The sequence below is a fragment of the Otolemur garnettii genome, unplaced genomic scaffold (genome assembly GCF_000181295.1).
Source record: "Otolemur garnettii isolate 467f Iridium unplaced genomic scaffold, OtoGar3 scaffold00001, whole genome shotgun sequence".
Taxonomy (NCBI): Eukaryota; Metazoa; Chordata; class Mammalia; order Primates; family Galagidae; genus Otolemur; species Otolemur garnettii.
Window position 1 is genome coordinate 43,654,589 of NW_003852396.1, and position 13,966 is coordinate 43,668,554.

The following is a 13,966-nucleotide window of genomic DNA, read 5'->3' on the forward strand; positions in this document are numbered from 1 at the left end:
ATTATTTCTAATATCTTTGTATTTATCTTTTTAGTGATAGTAGGACCTATAGTGGCATCTCCTTTTAATTTTTTATTTACATTTTTAAAGACAAGGAATAGTTATCAGAGAAATGGGTAACTTGGCTCTGTAACAAAGCATTTTAAACCATAGGTAACTATAGCAGTGACAGTATACACTACTACAATACAGATAAACTGATCAGATCACATTTTCAATGTTTGTTGCAAAATAAGCTTCCCTGTAAAAGCAGCACCTTTGTGTCATTTTACCTTTATTTTTATTCTCCTTCCTTTCTTTCTCCTTTAATAGATCCATACCAAGACCCTCATAGTTGTTCTCAATGGCAGCTGTGTCCTCGTTGGCCTCAGAGAACTCTCCTTTCTCCATCCCCTCATATAAGTAAACAAAGGAACACTTGGTGTAATCATGTCAAACTTGTGTTCCAGGCTATCCTAGATCCTGGCTATGGCTATGGTATTGCTCAGTATGCACAAGCTTGCTGTTACCTTGTTACCACAGTGGGAGGCTGATAATTAAATGCCAGTGTTGAAGCCAATGAGGCATCACTCCATAGACTGCATGGTATTCTTGGTCTTGATGATGGCATTGGCAGCACTGACATCTTTGGCAACTGTAGCATCGTGGTACAACAGTCAGCAAACCATGTATTTACCATGGCAACGATCTCATTTCATCATATGGTTAGTTGGCTCAAAGCAAGCATTGGCTGTTTGTGATAGGCTTTCTCACCAGAGATCACAGGCAGGGGCATAATGTGGCCAGGGCGAAGTGTATGTGGGGATGGATCACCAGGTGATCTGAAATTCTGTTAGATCAATATTCAAGCCTCTGATAAATCTAAGGGAGAGGCATTGATGGAGGACACAGTCTAACCTATGAACTCATAGGTTGGGCACTCGATGTCAAGGTTTCTATGACTAATGTGATAGATGACCTCATTATCTACCACGAAGGCATAATAGTTACTACATCCCACAGCTTTTAATATTTTGTATCTTCATTGTCATTCAGTTAAAAATATTTTCTTTAATTTTGATTTTTTCTTTTGACCCATGGATGATTTAGAATAGGAGTCCTCAAACTTTTTAAACAGGGGCCCAGTTCACTGTCCCTCAGACTGTTGGAGGGCCAGACTGCGGGCCCCAGGACAAGTCGGCTGCTAAGCAGGACAGGCAGAGGCCGCAAAAACACCTGGTGGACTGGATAAATGTCCTAGGCGGGCCGCATGTGACCCGCGGGCCGTAGTTTGAGGACGCCTTATTTAGAAGTTTGTTATTTAATTTCTAAATATCTGAAGGCATTTTAATTAATTAATTAATTATTATTATTTTTTTTTGAGACAGAGTCTCACTATGTCATCTTTGGTAGAGTGCTATGGCATCACAGCTCACTGCAACCTCAACTCTTGGGCTTAAGTGATTCTCTTGCCTCAGCCTCCCAAGGAGCTGGGACTACAGGTGCCCGCCACAATGCCTGGCTATTTTTGTTGTTGTTGTTGTAGTTATTGGTGTTTGGCAGGCCTGGGCCGAGTTCGAACTTGTCAGCCCCCATATGTGTGGCTGGCGCCCTAGCTGCTGAGCTATGGGCACCGAGCCTCTCTCAAATTTTTTTAAACCATGTAGTTGGTACCAGTAAAACAAAATCTTCACATTGCTTATGGTTTGATATCTGATATCTTTATCTTTATCTGCTTTAGTGGGAGCCAGACTGCCTGTCTTGGAATCCTGGATGTATTTAGTGAAGTTGGGCAAGTCTTTTAATCTTTGTTTCTTCATCTATGATTTGAAGATAAAAATAGTCCCTATCTTATGAAGTTGTTGTGAAGATTATATCAGTTAAAACATTTAAAGCCTTTATGACAGTGTTTGTTACCTTTGGGAGTGCTTAATGAAAATTAACTGTTAGTATTTAATCTGTTTCTAAACTTTACAAATTTGAATTTCATGTCTTTTTGAAAACTCATTATGTCTTCTGGCTTAGTTATCTGTTTTGATAAGTTGATATTTTGATTATTGTGGAATTTTGCTATCCTACATGGATTTAATAGTTTTCAGAGAATAGTATGTAACAGTATGAAACTTCTGGAAGAGCTTGATATTTGTAAATGGGAATATTCAGCCCTGAAAAGTTATGCCAGTAAAAAGTTACTAAGTGTAAACCAATAATTTTAGTGCTTTTTAATCCTGATGGCTTTGGGAAAACAGTAAATCTCAGGGTACTGAGTAATTACTAAATACTATTACAAAGAATTATTTTGGGATGTAAGAACAGCTTTCTTAGAATACTTTTATTTGCTCAAATTTAATTGTGGGAGAAGAATCAACTTTGTCTTTTGGGAAGGATTATCAGAGCATTTTCATTAAAATAATGAAGTAGATGTCATGTGTGTTGTGTATATACATATGGAAAGATCTTAATGACATGTAATTTAAAGAAGCATATTATAAAATTGTAGGTACAGTGGATGGAAAAAAAGGGATTCTGTTTCAGAAAGTGTTCTTGCTGCATAAAAACTATTTCAGAAGGAGAACAGTTTCCTGAAAGACGAAAATTATTGGTTAATATCTAGTTTTTTTAGGCAGGTTTAATTATTAACTCTACTTTTATGGATAGGAGACATAGTTAAAACTTGGCCAGCATCATGTAGCTATTAAGTAGCAGAGCCTAGATTTGAAATCAACTGTGTTTGGGAAGATAGTAATGCTTCTACTATGATGTGTACAGCTCTGTTCTATAGATGAGGAATCTGAGTTATAAAATAACTACGTAATTTGCCTTCAAAGGACTTCATTGATTACTTGGCCCCCGATAATTTTTTAAAATATTATTTATGTAGAATTAATGCAAAGAATGTGCTACCATTCATTATTCTGCGGAAGTTATAGCTGTTAACAAAAATTGATAAGCTTAATATATTTCTTTTTTTTTTCTTTATTTGAGATAGGCTCTTACTCTGTTGCCTGTGCTAGAGTGTAGTGGCATGATCATAGCTCACTATAGCCTCTAACTCCTTGTCTCAAGCAATCCTCTTGTCTCAGCCTCCCAAGTAGCTAGTACTACAGACATGTGCTATCATGCCTGGCTAATTTTATTTTCTTATTTTTGTAAAGATAGAGTCTTGCTGTGTTTCCCAGGATAGTCTCAAACTTTTGATCTCAAGAAATCTTCCCTCTTTCGCCTCTCAAAGTGCTAGAATTATAGGCATGAGCCACCATACTTGACGAGTTGTATACATTTCATATGCAAAAGTAAACATGCTGTGTTTAAATAATGAAAACTTAAGAATCCACCTAGAAGATACTACCAAAAATCAGTATTCTTTGAACTGTAATAGGAGAATAACTTTGGGAGCTAGTTTTGGTCCTTTTTTAAATAAAGAGCAATATCCAGGCATAACTAAAAGGTGATTTCTGTTTATGCTGTTTTCTTTGTCTGAAATGAACAAATGATGATGCTCTCGTTAGTCTAACATCTCTCTCCCCCTTCTATTTTTTTTAAAATTTCAGCTTAATATGAGGCTATATATGGTTAGGTTACCTTGTTTGCATTTGTTAGGTAGAATCCAACTTATAGTTGTGTCCCTCACTCGGGAGGTGTAACATATACTCTTACATTATGCCTGCTAGTGGACAGCACACCTCTTCTTCTTCCATTTTAAAATAGTCAAATCACTTCTACTTTTCTTCCTCTGGCTTCATCAGAAACAGAATCTTTTTCCTTTGAACTTCCATAATAACTTAAGATTTAGTTTTCTCTTGCTTAGTGTACTCATTTTGCTATAGATCCTCAAGTAACTTTGAAAGAAAGAATATAGGAAAGAATATGTAGAAAGTATCCTTTCTGAGTTCTTGCATACTTGAACATGATGTTATTTACCGTCAGACTAGATTGTATGATTTATGTATAGTTTCAAGATCTTTATCAGAAATGTAAAGGCTCTGTTGACTTTTCTCCTCTAGTATTGCTGGAAATTGAATGCTGTTCTAATTCTTGGTAAATGACATGTTTTTATCTCTCTTTCAAATTATAAAGGATAGTCAGTACCCACAATTATCTTCTTTGTTGATAAAGGGTTTCTGAAAGAGCACTTATTCCTTTACATTTGGTACTTTTTTATATCCTTCATAATAAGGGGATAACATAGAGTATTAGTTAAGAGCACAGATTCTGGAGTCAAATTGCCCAGATTGAATCCCAACTCCATTATCTACTTGACCTTAAACAAATTATTTACTGCTTTTGTTCCCTATTGTTTTTTGAGACAGTCTCACTGTGTTACCCTCAGTAGAGTGCTGTGGCATTGCAGCTCACAGCAGCTTCAGACTCTTGGGCTTAGGTGATTCTATTGCCTCAGTTTCCCAAGTAGCTGGAACTACAGGTGCCCTCCACAACACCCAGCTATTTTTGTTGTTGTTGCTGTTGTTGTTGTCGTTGTCATTGTTGTTTAGCTGGCCCAGGCCTGGTTCAAATCTACCAGCCCTGGTGCATGTGGCTGGCTACAGGAGCCAAGCCTTGTGCCTTAATTTTTCTACCATTAAAAATGGGAATGATGGTTATATTAGCACCTACCTCTTAGAATTGCTGGAATGAGTTTTGTTATTTTCAGATTAATATGAGGGTACAAATGAACTTGTAGTTGAGCCCTTCAATCTATGCCATAGTACCCTTACATTGTGTCCATTAGGTGAGAGTTTACCAATCCTTAGAATGAGTTAATATTTATAGACAATTAGAATCATAGTCTACCAGGCATATAGTAACATGGGATTTGGCAAACTGCAACTTGGGAGTCCAATCCAGCATATGATCTGTTTCTATACTACTTGTGAGTAAGATTGGTTTTTTTGTTTTAAAAGGATTGTTTAAAAAGAAAGAAAATATGCATACATAAAGTTCAAAATATTACTATCTTGAACTTTACAGACGAAGTTTACCAAGCACTTAGCAGGTTATATGTATTTGTTAAAAATTATAATATTATAATAATCTGATTACAGGAGAATGAGGAAGATAGGAAGAAAGTATTTATAAATTCTCCTTTGTTTCCTTTCATTGTAATTGAAGTTAAATTCCTGGTGATTATGGCAAGAAAAAATTTAAGTGTGATTTAGGGGGATTGTTATCACAGAGAAGAAATTAAAAATCTGTTTGGTTTTGAATATACTGGTTGAATAAAGCAATAACTGGGAATAAACTAGGAGGTCTGTGGAATAGGCAGGGTTACTACAAACCAAATAGTAAAATAAAATATTGGAAATATTGGAAATAGTAAAATTTGAGAAAAAAATATGGAAAGAAAGAATAACAGGAGTGAAAAAAATATTTGGCAATGTAGTGCATCACCAAGAAAAGTTTTCTGTGCTATTTGAGGGTATACTTGATTAAAAGTTCTAAAAGTTGTGGAAACTAAGTCATAATTTGTTCTAGCCTCCTGCTGTGAAAAATGACATGACAAAAATTGTTTTCTGAAATAATGTGTTCATACTTCAAATGTGTCATTGTTGAATAAAGTTCATTTCTGACATAATATATCTGATCTTCCTTAACTTGTGGCATTTCGGTTTTCTTGAAACACGTGTTTGTCATTATCATTATTTTGTCTTTTAGAAGTCTATAGGAATTCATCCAGGAAAAAAAAAAAAAAAACTACCAATAGCAACCAAATGAATGTATATTATTGCCTAGGATGAAAAATACTGACTTTTATAACTGTACCCTGGGATATGTTTTTTTCCCCCTTAATCTAATTTTGAAAGAATTTTTAAAGGAGAATACATCTAATATATTTAATTATTAGAAAACCCTTGTTATTTTCCTAAAATATTAGTTTCATCCTTTGATAAGTAACGTAGATATTAGCATTTATTCTGGCCAGGTGTGATGGTTCATACCTGTAATCCTAGTAATTTGGGAGACTAAGGCAGGAGGATCACCTGAGCTGAGGAGTTCAAGACCAGCTTGAGAAAGAGTGAGACCTTGTCTCTACAGGAAGCTACTTGGAAAATTGAGGCCAGGAGTATTGCTTGGGCCAAGGAGTTTGAGGTTGCAGTGAGCTATGATTGTGCCACTGCACTGTAGCCATTCTTTTTTTTTTGTCTCAATAGGAAAATAAATAAAAAAATTCTGAACAGATCAGTAATGAGCAGCAAGGTTGAAACACTAATAAAAAATCTTGCAAGAACGACAAAAACCCCAGACCAGGCATATTCACAGCTAAATTCTGTCAGACCTACAAAGAAGAATGGTGTCTATCCTACTAAAACTGTTACATAACATTGGGAAGGAGTGAATCCTCCCTAACTTATTATATGAAGCCATTCTAGTATCACCCTGATATTAAAGCCAAGAAAGAGCATGTCAATAATAACAAAGAAAATTATAGACCGATATCCCTTACAAACATAGGTGCAGAAATCTTCAACAGAATACTTGTAAATCCAACAGCTCATCCAAAAGATTTCAAGTAGATTTCATATTAGAGATGTAAATGCAAATCTATAAATGCAATTCATCACATAGACAAAAGGAAAAACAAAGACTATATGATCATCTCCATAGATGTAGCAAAAGCATTTGATAAAAGTCTAGCATCCCTTCATGATAAAAACTCTCAACAAAGTAGTCATAGTAGAGTCATACCTCAAAATAAAAGCCACATATGACAACCCACAACTAATATACTAAATGGGGAAAAGTTTAAAGCATAGGCTCTCACTGGAATAAGACAAGTATGCCCATTGTTTTCTTTTAAGCATAGTATTGGGAGTCCTCGCTAGAGTAATCAGGCAAGAAGAGAAGGAAAGGACATCTAAATCCAGAAAGAGGAGGTCAAACTGAGGGTGGACCAAGATGGCAGACCAGAAAGATCATTCAGGGGAGTTCTTCTAGAACAACTGGGGGAAAAGAGAGACGCCAGCCATACCTGCTGCAGGGACATGACCCAGATCTGTAGCTCAGAGAGCACAGCAAGGAAGTGGTGAGCTGGATACAGTGTATGATCTGGAGCTATGGAATTATGATGAATTAGTCAAGTGATTGTGACCAGCCAGGATTGGCTGGACCATCACTGAGGTCCCGGATGGGAGAAAGCCTTTCCAGAGTTTTCAGTTGTTGGGGGAAGCTGCACATTCAGTGGAAAGCTTAGAAGACTGGGCAGACTTGAACAGTATTCAGCAACCAGATTTGAATGTTGGTTGGAGTGGATTTGCCATAGGTTTGGTGGCTTGGCCAGGCAGCCATACTGAGTCTCAGTGGTCTCAGTGGCCAGGGGGCTGCCATTGTGGGAAGGTCATGAGAAGGTCTTAGCAGAGGCCTAAAGCACGCCTATCTTAATTCTTCCTGCTGGGATCAGAACTCCACTCTTGGGACAGGCTAAGGGACTCCTGCATCCCATGGAAACTGGAATCAGGAGGCAGTGTGGGGCCTGCCCCTGAAGGATTCTTGTGAGCTTTAAAATCCCAACCTGGCAGGGTTTGAATGCTGAGGAAATAATCAAGTGATCACCAAAGGCAACTAAGTTTGGAATAAGGATCATAGAGGTTGCTGGTTGTGTTTACTGTCTCCTAAAAAACCCACAGCATCACCTGGTATCCTGGTGACATATTGCAACATACTGTCATCTAGAACAAGGACTTCATTTGGCCACCAGGTAGAGTTTTGCTTTGCTCAGGCAGAGGCCATTTGAAAACCTAAGCTCTGAGACAAGGTAATTTGAAGCAAAGGAGGCAGTGAGAAGGAAAAAGGAGGATAAGGAGGTGAACAAGAAAAAAGAACACATGAGGAGGAAATAACAAAAATTTGGGCAACACGAAAAACCAAAACAGAGCAATTCCCCCGAAGGACCATGAGGCAGGTACTGCAGAAGACTCCACCAATAAAGAATTAATGGACTTGACAGAAAGGAAATTTAAAATATGGATGATAAAGACAGTAAAAGGAGTGTACAAGAAAATGGAAAGACAGAACCAAATGTTGGATGAAAGATATGTAGAATATAGAAAGGATATGGCAGAGCTTAAGGAAATGAAGAAGACAATCAGAGAATGTAAAGATATAGTGGAAAGTATCAAAAGTAGGTTAGACTGTGGGGAAGAGAGAACCTCAGAGCTAGAGGATAAAGTTTTCAAGTTAACCTGGGTAAAGAGGCAGAAAAGAAGAGAGAGAAAACAGAACAGGTGCCTAGAGAACTATGAGACTCCATGAAGTGTTCAAACATCTGAATAATAGGGATTCCTTAAGGGGAGGAAGATTGTCCCAAAGGAATGGAAGCCCTACTGGAGACTATCATAAATGATAACTGCCCAAGTTTTACTAAAGACCCTGACACACTTCTTTCAGATGGATATTGAACCCTAGGTCATCTCAACTCAAACAGAGCCTCTCCAAGACACATTGTAATGAACCTGGCCAAAGTCAAGATGAAAGAAAAAATTCTGCAAGCAGCCAGGAGTAAGCTCCAACTGACCTACAGAGGCAGAGCCCTTAGGATGCCCTTAGGCAGAGCCCTTAGTAGACTTCTTAACTGAAACTTTCCAAGCCAGAAGAGCATGCTCATCCACTTTTAACATTCTTAAACAAAACAATTTTCAGCCCAGAATTCTGTGTCCTGCTAATCTAAGTTTTAAAATTGATGGAGAAATCAAACCTTCTGCGGATATACAAGCACTGAGGAAATTCACCACCACAAGACCAGCTCTACAGGAAATAACACCTATTCTCACACTGACCATCACAATGGACCATGAGCAAAGTAAACACCCAGAAGGTAAAGCTTATAACTAAGCTTAGCTTCCACAATGGTGCAAAGGATAAAACCACACAAAGCACTTTCCCGAAATAAGATGAATAAAACTCCACCACACTTACCAATTCTCTCAATAAATGTCAATGGACTGAATTCACCACTGAAGAGGCACAGTCTGGCTAACTAGATAAAAAAGCACAAGCCATCCATATGCTGTCTGCAGGAGACACACCTAGCCTTGAATGACAGATCAAGACTTAGAGTTAAGAGATGGAAAACCGTATTTCAAGCAAATGGAAATCAGAAGAAAGGAGGGGTTGCAATCTTATTTTCAGATACAAGCAGATTTAAAGCAACTAGAGTTAAGAAAGACAAAGATGGACACTTTATACTGGTCAAAAGAACAATACAACAAGACGACATTTCAATTTTAAATATTTTTACACTTAATTGAAATGTTTCCAGATTTATGAGACAGTCATTGACGGGTCTGAGTAATATGATATCCCATAACACCATAATAGTTGGGAACTTTAACATCCCTCTGACAGAACTTGAAAGATCCTCTAAACAGAAGCTAAACCAAGATACAAAAGACTTAAATGTGATACTAGAACAAATGGGATTAATAGACATATACAGAATATGCTATCCTAGAGCTAAGGAATGTACATTTTTCTTGTCAGCCCATGGTATGTACTCCAGAATTGACCACATCTGTAGTATGCAAATCAAACGTCAGTAAAATTAAAGAAATAGAAATTATAACTTGTATCTTTTTAGATGACAAGGCAATAAAGTTGGAACTCAACTTTAACAATAATATTCATCCCAACACAAAGACTTGGAAATTAAACAGCCTTATACTGAATGATAATTGGGTTCAAGAAGAGATAAAATAGGAAAGCATTAAATTTCTCAAACATGACTCCAGTGAAGACACAGGTTACCAAAACCTATGGGATACAGCAAAAGCAATCTTAAGAAGGAAATTTATTGCATTGGATGTCTATATTTGAAGAACAGAAAGAGAGCACGTCAACAAACTAATGGTCCATCTTATGGAATTGGAAAAAGAAGAACAACGTAATTCCAAATCCAGCAGAAGAAGCAAAATAATCAAAGTGAAATCAGAGATGAATGAAACTGAAAACAAAAAAATCATTCAGAAAATTAACACAACAAAAAGTTGATTTTCCCAATAAATAAATAAAATCAATAAACCTTTGGCCAATTAATTAGAAACAGAAAAGTAAAATCTCTAATAATCTCAATCAGAAATGATAAAGGAGAAATAACAACAGATGCCATAGAGATTCAAGAGATTGTCTCTGAGTACTATAAGAAATTTTATACTTAAAAATATGACAGTGTGGAGGAAATGGATCAAGACCTGGAATCACACCCTCTCCCTAGACTTAATCAAGAAGAAATAGATCTCCTGAACAGACCAGTTCTAAGAACTGAGATTGAAGAAACAATAAAAAATCCCCCTCCCCAAATACCTTGGTCCAGATGACTACACAACAGAATTCTGTCAAACCTTCAAAGAAGAGCTTATTCCCATACTGCAGAAATTATTCTATAAAATTGAGAAGGAAGGAATCTTTCCCAACATGTTTTACAAAGCAAACATCACCCTGATACCAAAACCAGGAAAAGATTCAAATAAAAAGGAAAATTTCAGTCCAATTTTCCTAGTAAATATAGATGCAAAAATTCTCAATAAAATTCTAGAAGGTAGATTACAGCTACACATTGAAAAAATCATTGATCAGGGGTCTTCAAACTTTTTAAACAGGGGGTCAGTTCACTGTCCCTCAGACCATTGGAGGGCCGGACTGGGGGCTCCGGGATGAGTCCCCTGCTAATAAGCAGGACAGGCAGCAGCAGCAAAAACACCCGGTGGGCTGGATAAATGTCTTTGGCGGGCTGCAGTTTGAGGATGCCTGATCATTGATCATCATCAAGTAGGTTTCATTCCAGGGATGCAAGGCTGTTTTAACATATGTAAATCCATAAATGTAATTCACCATATCAACAGAAGCAAAACCAATCTATAATCCTCTCAATAGATGTAGAAAAAGCATTTGATAAAATCCAGCATCCTTTTCTAATTAGAACACACTTAAGAATTTAGTTATAGGTGGCACATTTCTTAATATGATCAAAGCCATCTACAGCAAACCCACAACTAATATTATACTGAATGGAGTAAAACTGGAAGTTTTTCCACTTAGAACTAGAACATGAGAAGGTTGTCCTCTATTGCCACTACTATTCAACATAGTGCTGGAAGTTCTAGGCAATACAATCAGGCTAGAGAAAGAAATAAAGGGCATCCAAATGGGTGCACAGGAGGTCAAACTCTCTTACTCTTTGCCTACGAAATTATTTTATACTTAGAGAACCTCAAAGACTTAACCACAAGATTCTTGGAATCGGTCTTACACTTAGAGAACCCCAAAGACTTAACCACAAGACTCTTGGAATCGGTCATTAATACATTAATTGAACATTAATACATTAATGTCTCAGGAATAAAATCAGTCCACAAATCAGTAGCCTTTGTATATGCCAATAACAGCCAAGATGAAAAGCCAGTCAAGGACACAGTCCCCTTCTCAGTAGCTTCAAAAAAATCAAATACCTAGCATTATACCTAACAAAAAAGGTGTAGGATCTCTACAAAGAAAATTACAAAACCCCAAGAAAAGAAATACCAGAAGATATAAACAAATAGAAGGACATACTATGGTGATTCTGGGAAGAATCAACATTGTGAAAATGTCTATACAACCCAAAACAATCTACAGATTCAATGCAATTCCCATTAAAATACCATCTTCATATTTTCCAGATTTGGAAAAAATAATTCTTCATTTTGTGTGGAACCAGAAGAAACCCCATATAGCCAAGGCAATTCTTAGTAATAAAAACAAAGCTGGGGGTATCACTCTGCCAGACTTTCAGCTATACTACAAGGCTATAGTGACAAAACAGCATAGTATTGGCACAAAAATAGAGACATTGACATTTGAAACCAAATAGAAAACCATGCGATGAAGCTAACATCTTACAACCACCTGATCTTTGATAAACTGAACAAGTACATATACTGGGAAAAAGAATCCCTATTCAATAAACAGTGCTGGGAGAACTGGATAACCACATGTAAAAGACTGAAACTGGACCGGCACTTCTTACCACTTACAAAAATTGATTCAAGATGGATACAAGATTTAAACCTAAGGCATGGAACAATAAAAATCATTGAAGAAAGTGTGGAGAAAACACTTGAAGATATCAGCTTGGGGAAAGATTTTATGAAAAATACTTCCGTGGTAATTGCAACAACTACAAAAATTAACAAATGGGACTTAATTAAACTGAAAAGCTTCTGTACAGACAAGGAAACAACCACCAAAGCAAACAGACAGCCTTCAGAATGGGAAAAGATATTTGCATATTATGAATCAGACAAAAGCTTGATAATAGGATCTATAGAAAACCCAATCAGCAAATAAAGACCCAACAATCCCATATGTCACTGGGCAAGAGACATCAATAAATCCTTCTCTAAAGAAGACAGATGAATGTCTAACTAACATATAAAAAAAAAAAACTCAATAGTTTCTAATCATTGGAGAAATGCAAATCAAAAGTATGCTGTATCTAACCCCAGTGAGAATAGTCCACATCACAAACTCTCGATGCTGCAGATGTTGGTGTGGATGTGGAGAGAAGGGAATGCTTTTACACTGCTGGTGGGACTGCAAACGAATACATTTTTGGAAGGAAGTATGGAGGACTGTCAAAGAATTCAAATTAGACTTCCCATTTGATCCTGCAATCCCATTACTAGGCACTTACCCAGAAGAAAAAAAAATCCTTTTATCGTAAAGACATTTGCACTAGATTGTTTATTGCAGCTCAATTTGCAATCACCAAAATACAGCCTAAATGTCCACCAACACAGGAATGGATTAACAAACTGTGGTATATGTATACCATTCAGCTACTAAAAAGATAGAGACTTTTCATCTTTTGTATTAACCTGGATTAAGTTGGAACACATTCTTCTTAGTAAAGCATCACGAGAATGGAAAAGAAGGAATCCAGTGTATTCAATTTTAATGTGAAGGTAGTGGATGAGGTAATACAAGGGAGAGGAATAGGGAAATGAGCAAGTAGGGAGAGGGGAGGGAGGAGGCGAATGGGAGGTCATGGTGTATGGCAGACCTCTTGGGGGTGGGACACAATTCTAAGAGAGACTTAGAACAAATGCAATCAGTATAACCTTATTCTTTGTACCCTCAATAAATCCCAAACAATAAAAAGTAAGTAAAAAATAAATTTAAAATGTCAAAAGATAAAATTAAAAAAAAAAAAGAGGTCCAACTATCACTTTTAGCTAAGGGTATGGTCTTAGATCCAGAAAACCCTACAGACTCCATGAAAATATTCCTAGAATTGATATATAAATTCAGTCTTAGGTTTAACAATCAGTAGCATTTGTAAATACTAATAACAGTCAAGTTGAAGCTAAAGTCTAATCAATAACTCAATACCATTTATAATAATTGTAAAGGCAGTAAAATGTTTAGGAATATACTTAATGAAGGAGATGAGAGATCTCGTCAGGGAGAACTACAATATACCAGTGAAAGAAATCATAGATTACATGCTCATGGATTAGAAGAATCAACATTGTTAAAATGTCCATAAATGTCCAAAGTGATTCACAGATTCAGTGAAATTCTTATAAGAATACCAATGTCTTTTTTGCGGATCTAGTAAAAGTAATTCTAAACTTCATAGTAAGCCGCCAAAGAGCCCAAATTGCCAAAGCAGTCCTAAGCAAAAAGAATAAATCTGAGAGCATTACCTGACTTTAGATCTTCAAATGATACTACAAGCCTATAGTAACCAAAATACCATGGTACTTTTATAAAGGTAGACACCTGGACTAACTGAACAGAGAGTAGAGAACCCCAAAATAAAACCATACATCTATGACCAACTGGTTTTTGATAAAACAGACAAAAATGTACCATACATCTATGACCAATTTTTTTTTAATTAAATCATAGCTGTGTACATTAATGCAGTCATGGGGTACAATGTGTTGGTTTTATGTACAGTTTCACCAATTGGTATTTGATAAAACAGACAAAAATGTACATTGGAGAAAGGATG

The 13,966-nt window shown here is 36.5% G+C and overlaps 1 protein-coding gene across 1 annotated transcript in view; it reads left to right on the forward strand.

Annotated features, from left to right (window-relative positions):
- PDE3B (phosphodiesterase 3B) overlaps positions 1-13,966 on the forward strand; it is a 173,001-nt gene that overhangs the window by 62,620 nt on the left and 96,415 nt on the right. The gene's annotated exons all lie outside the window — the stretch shown is intronic.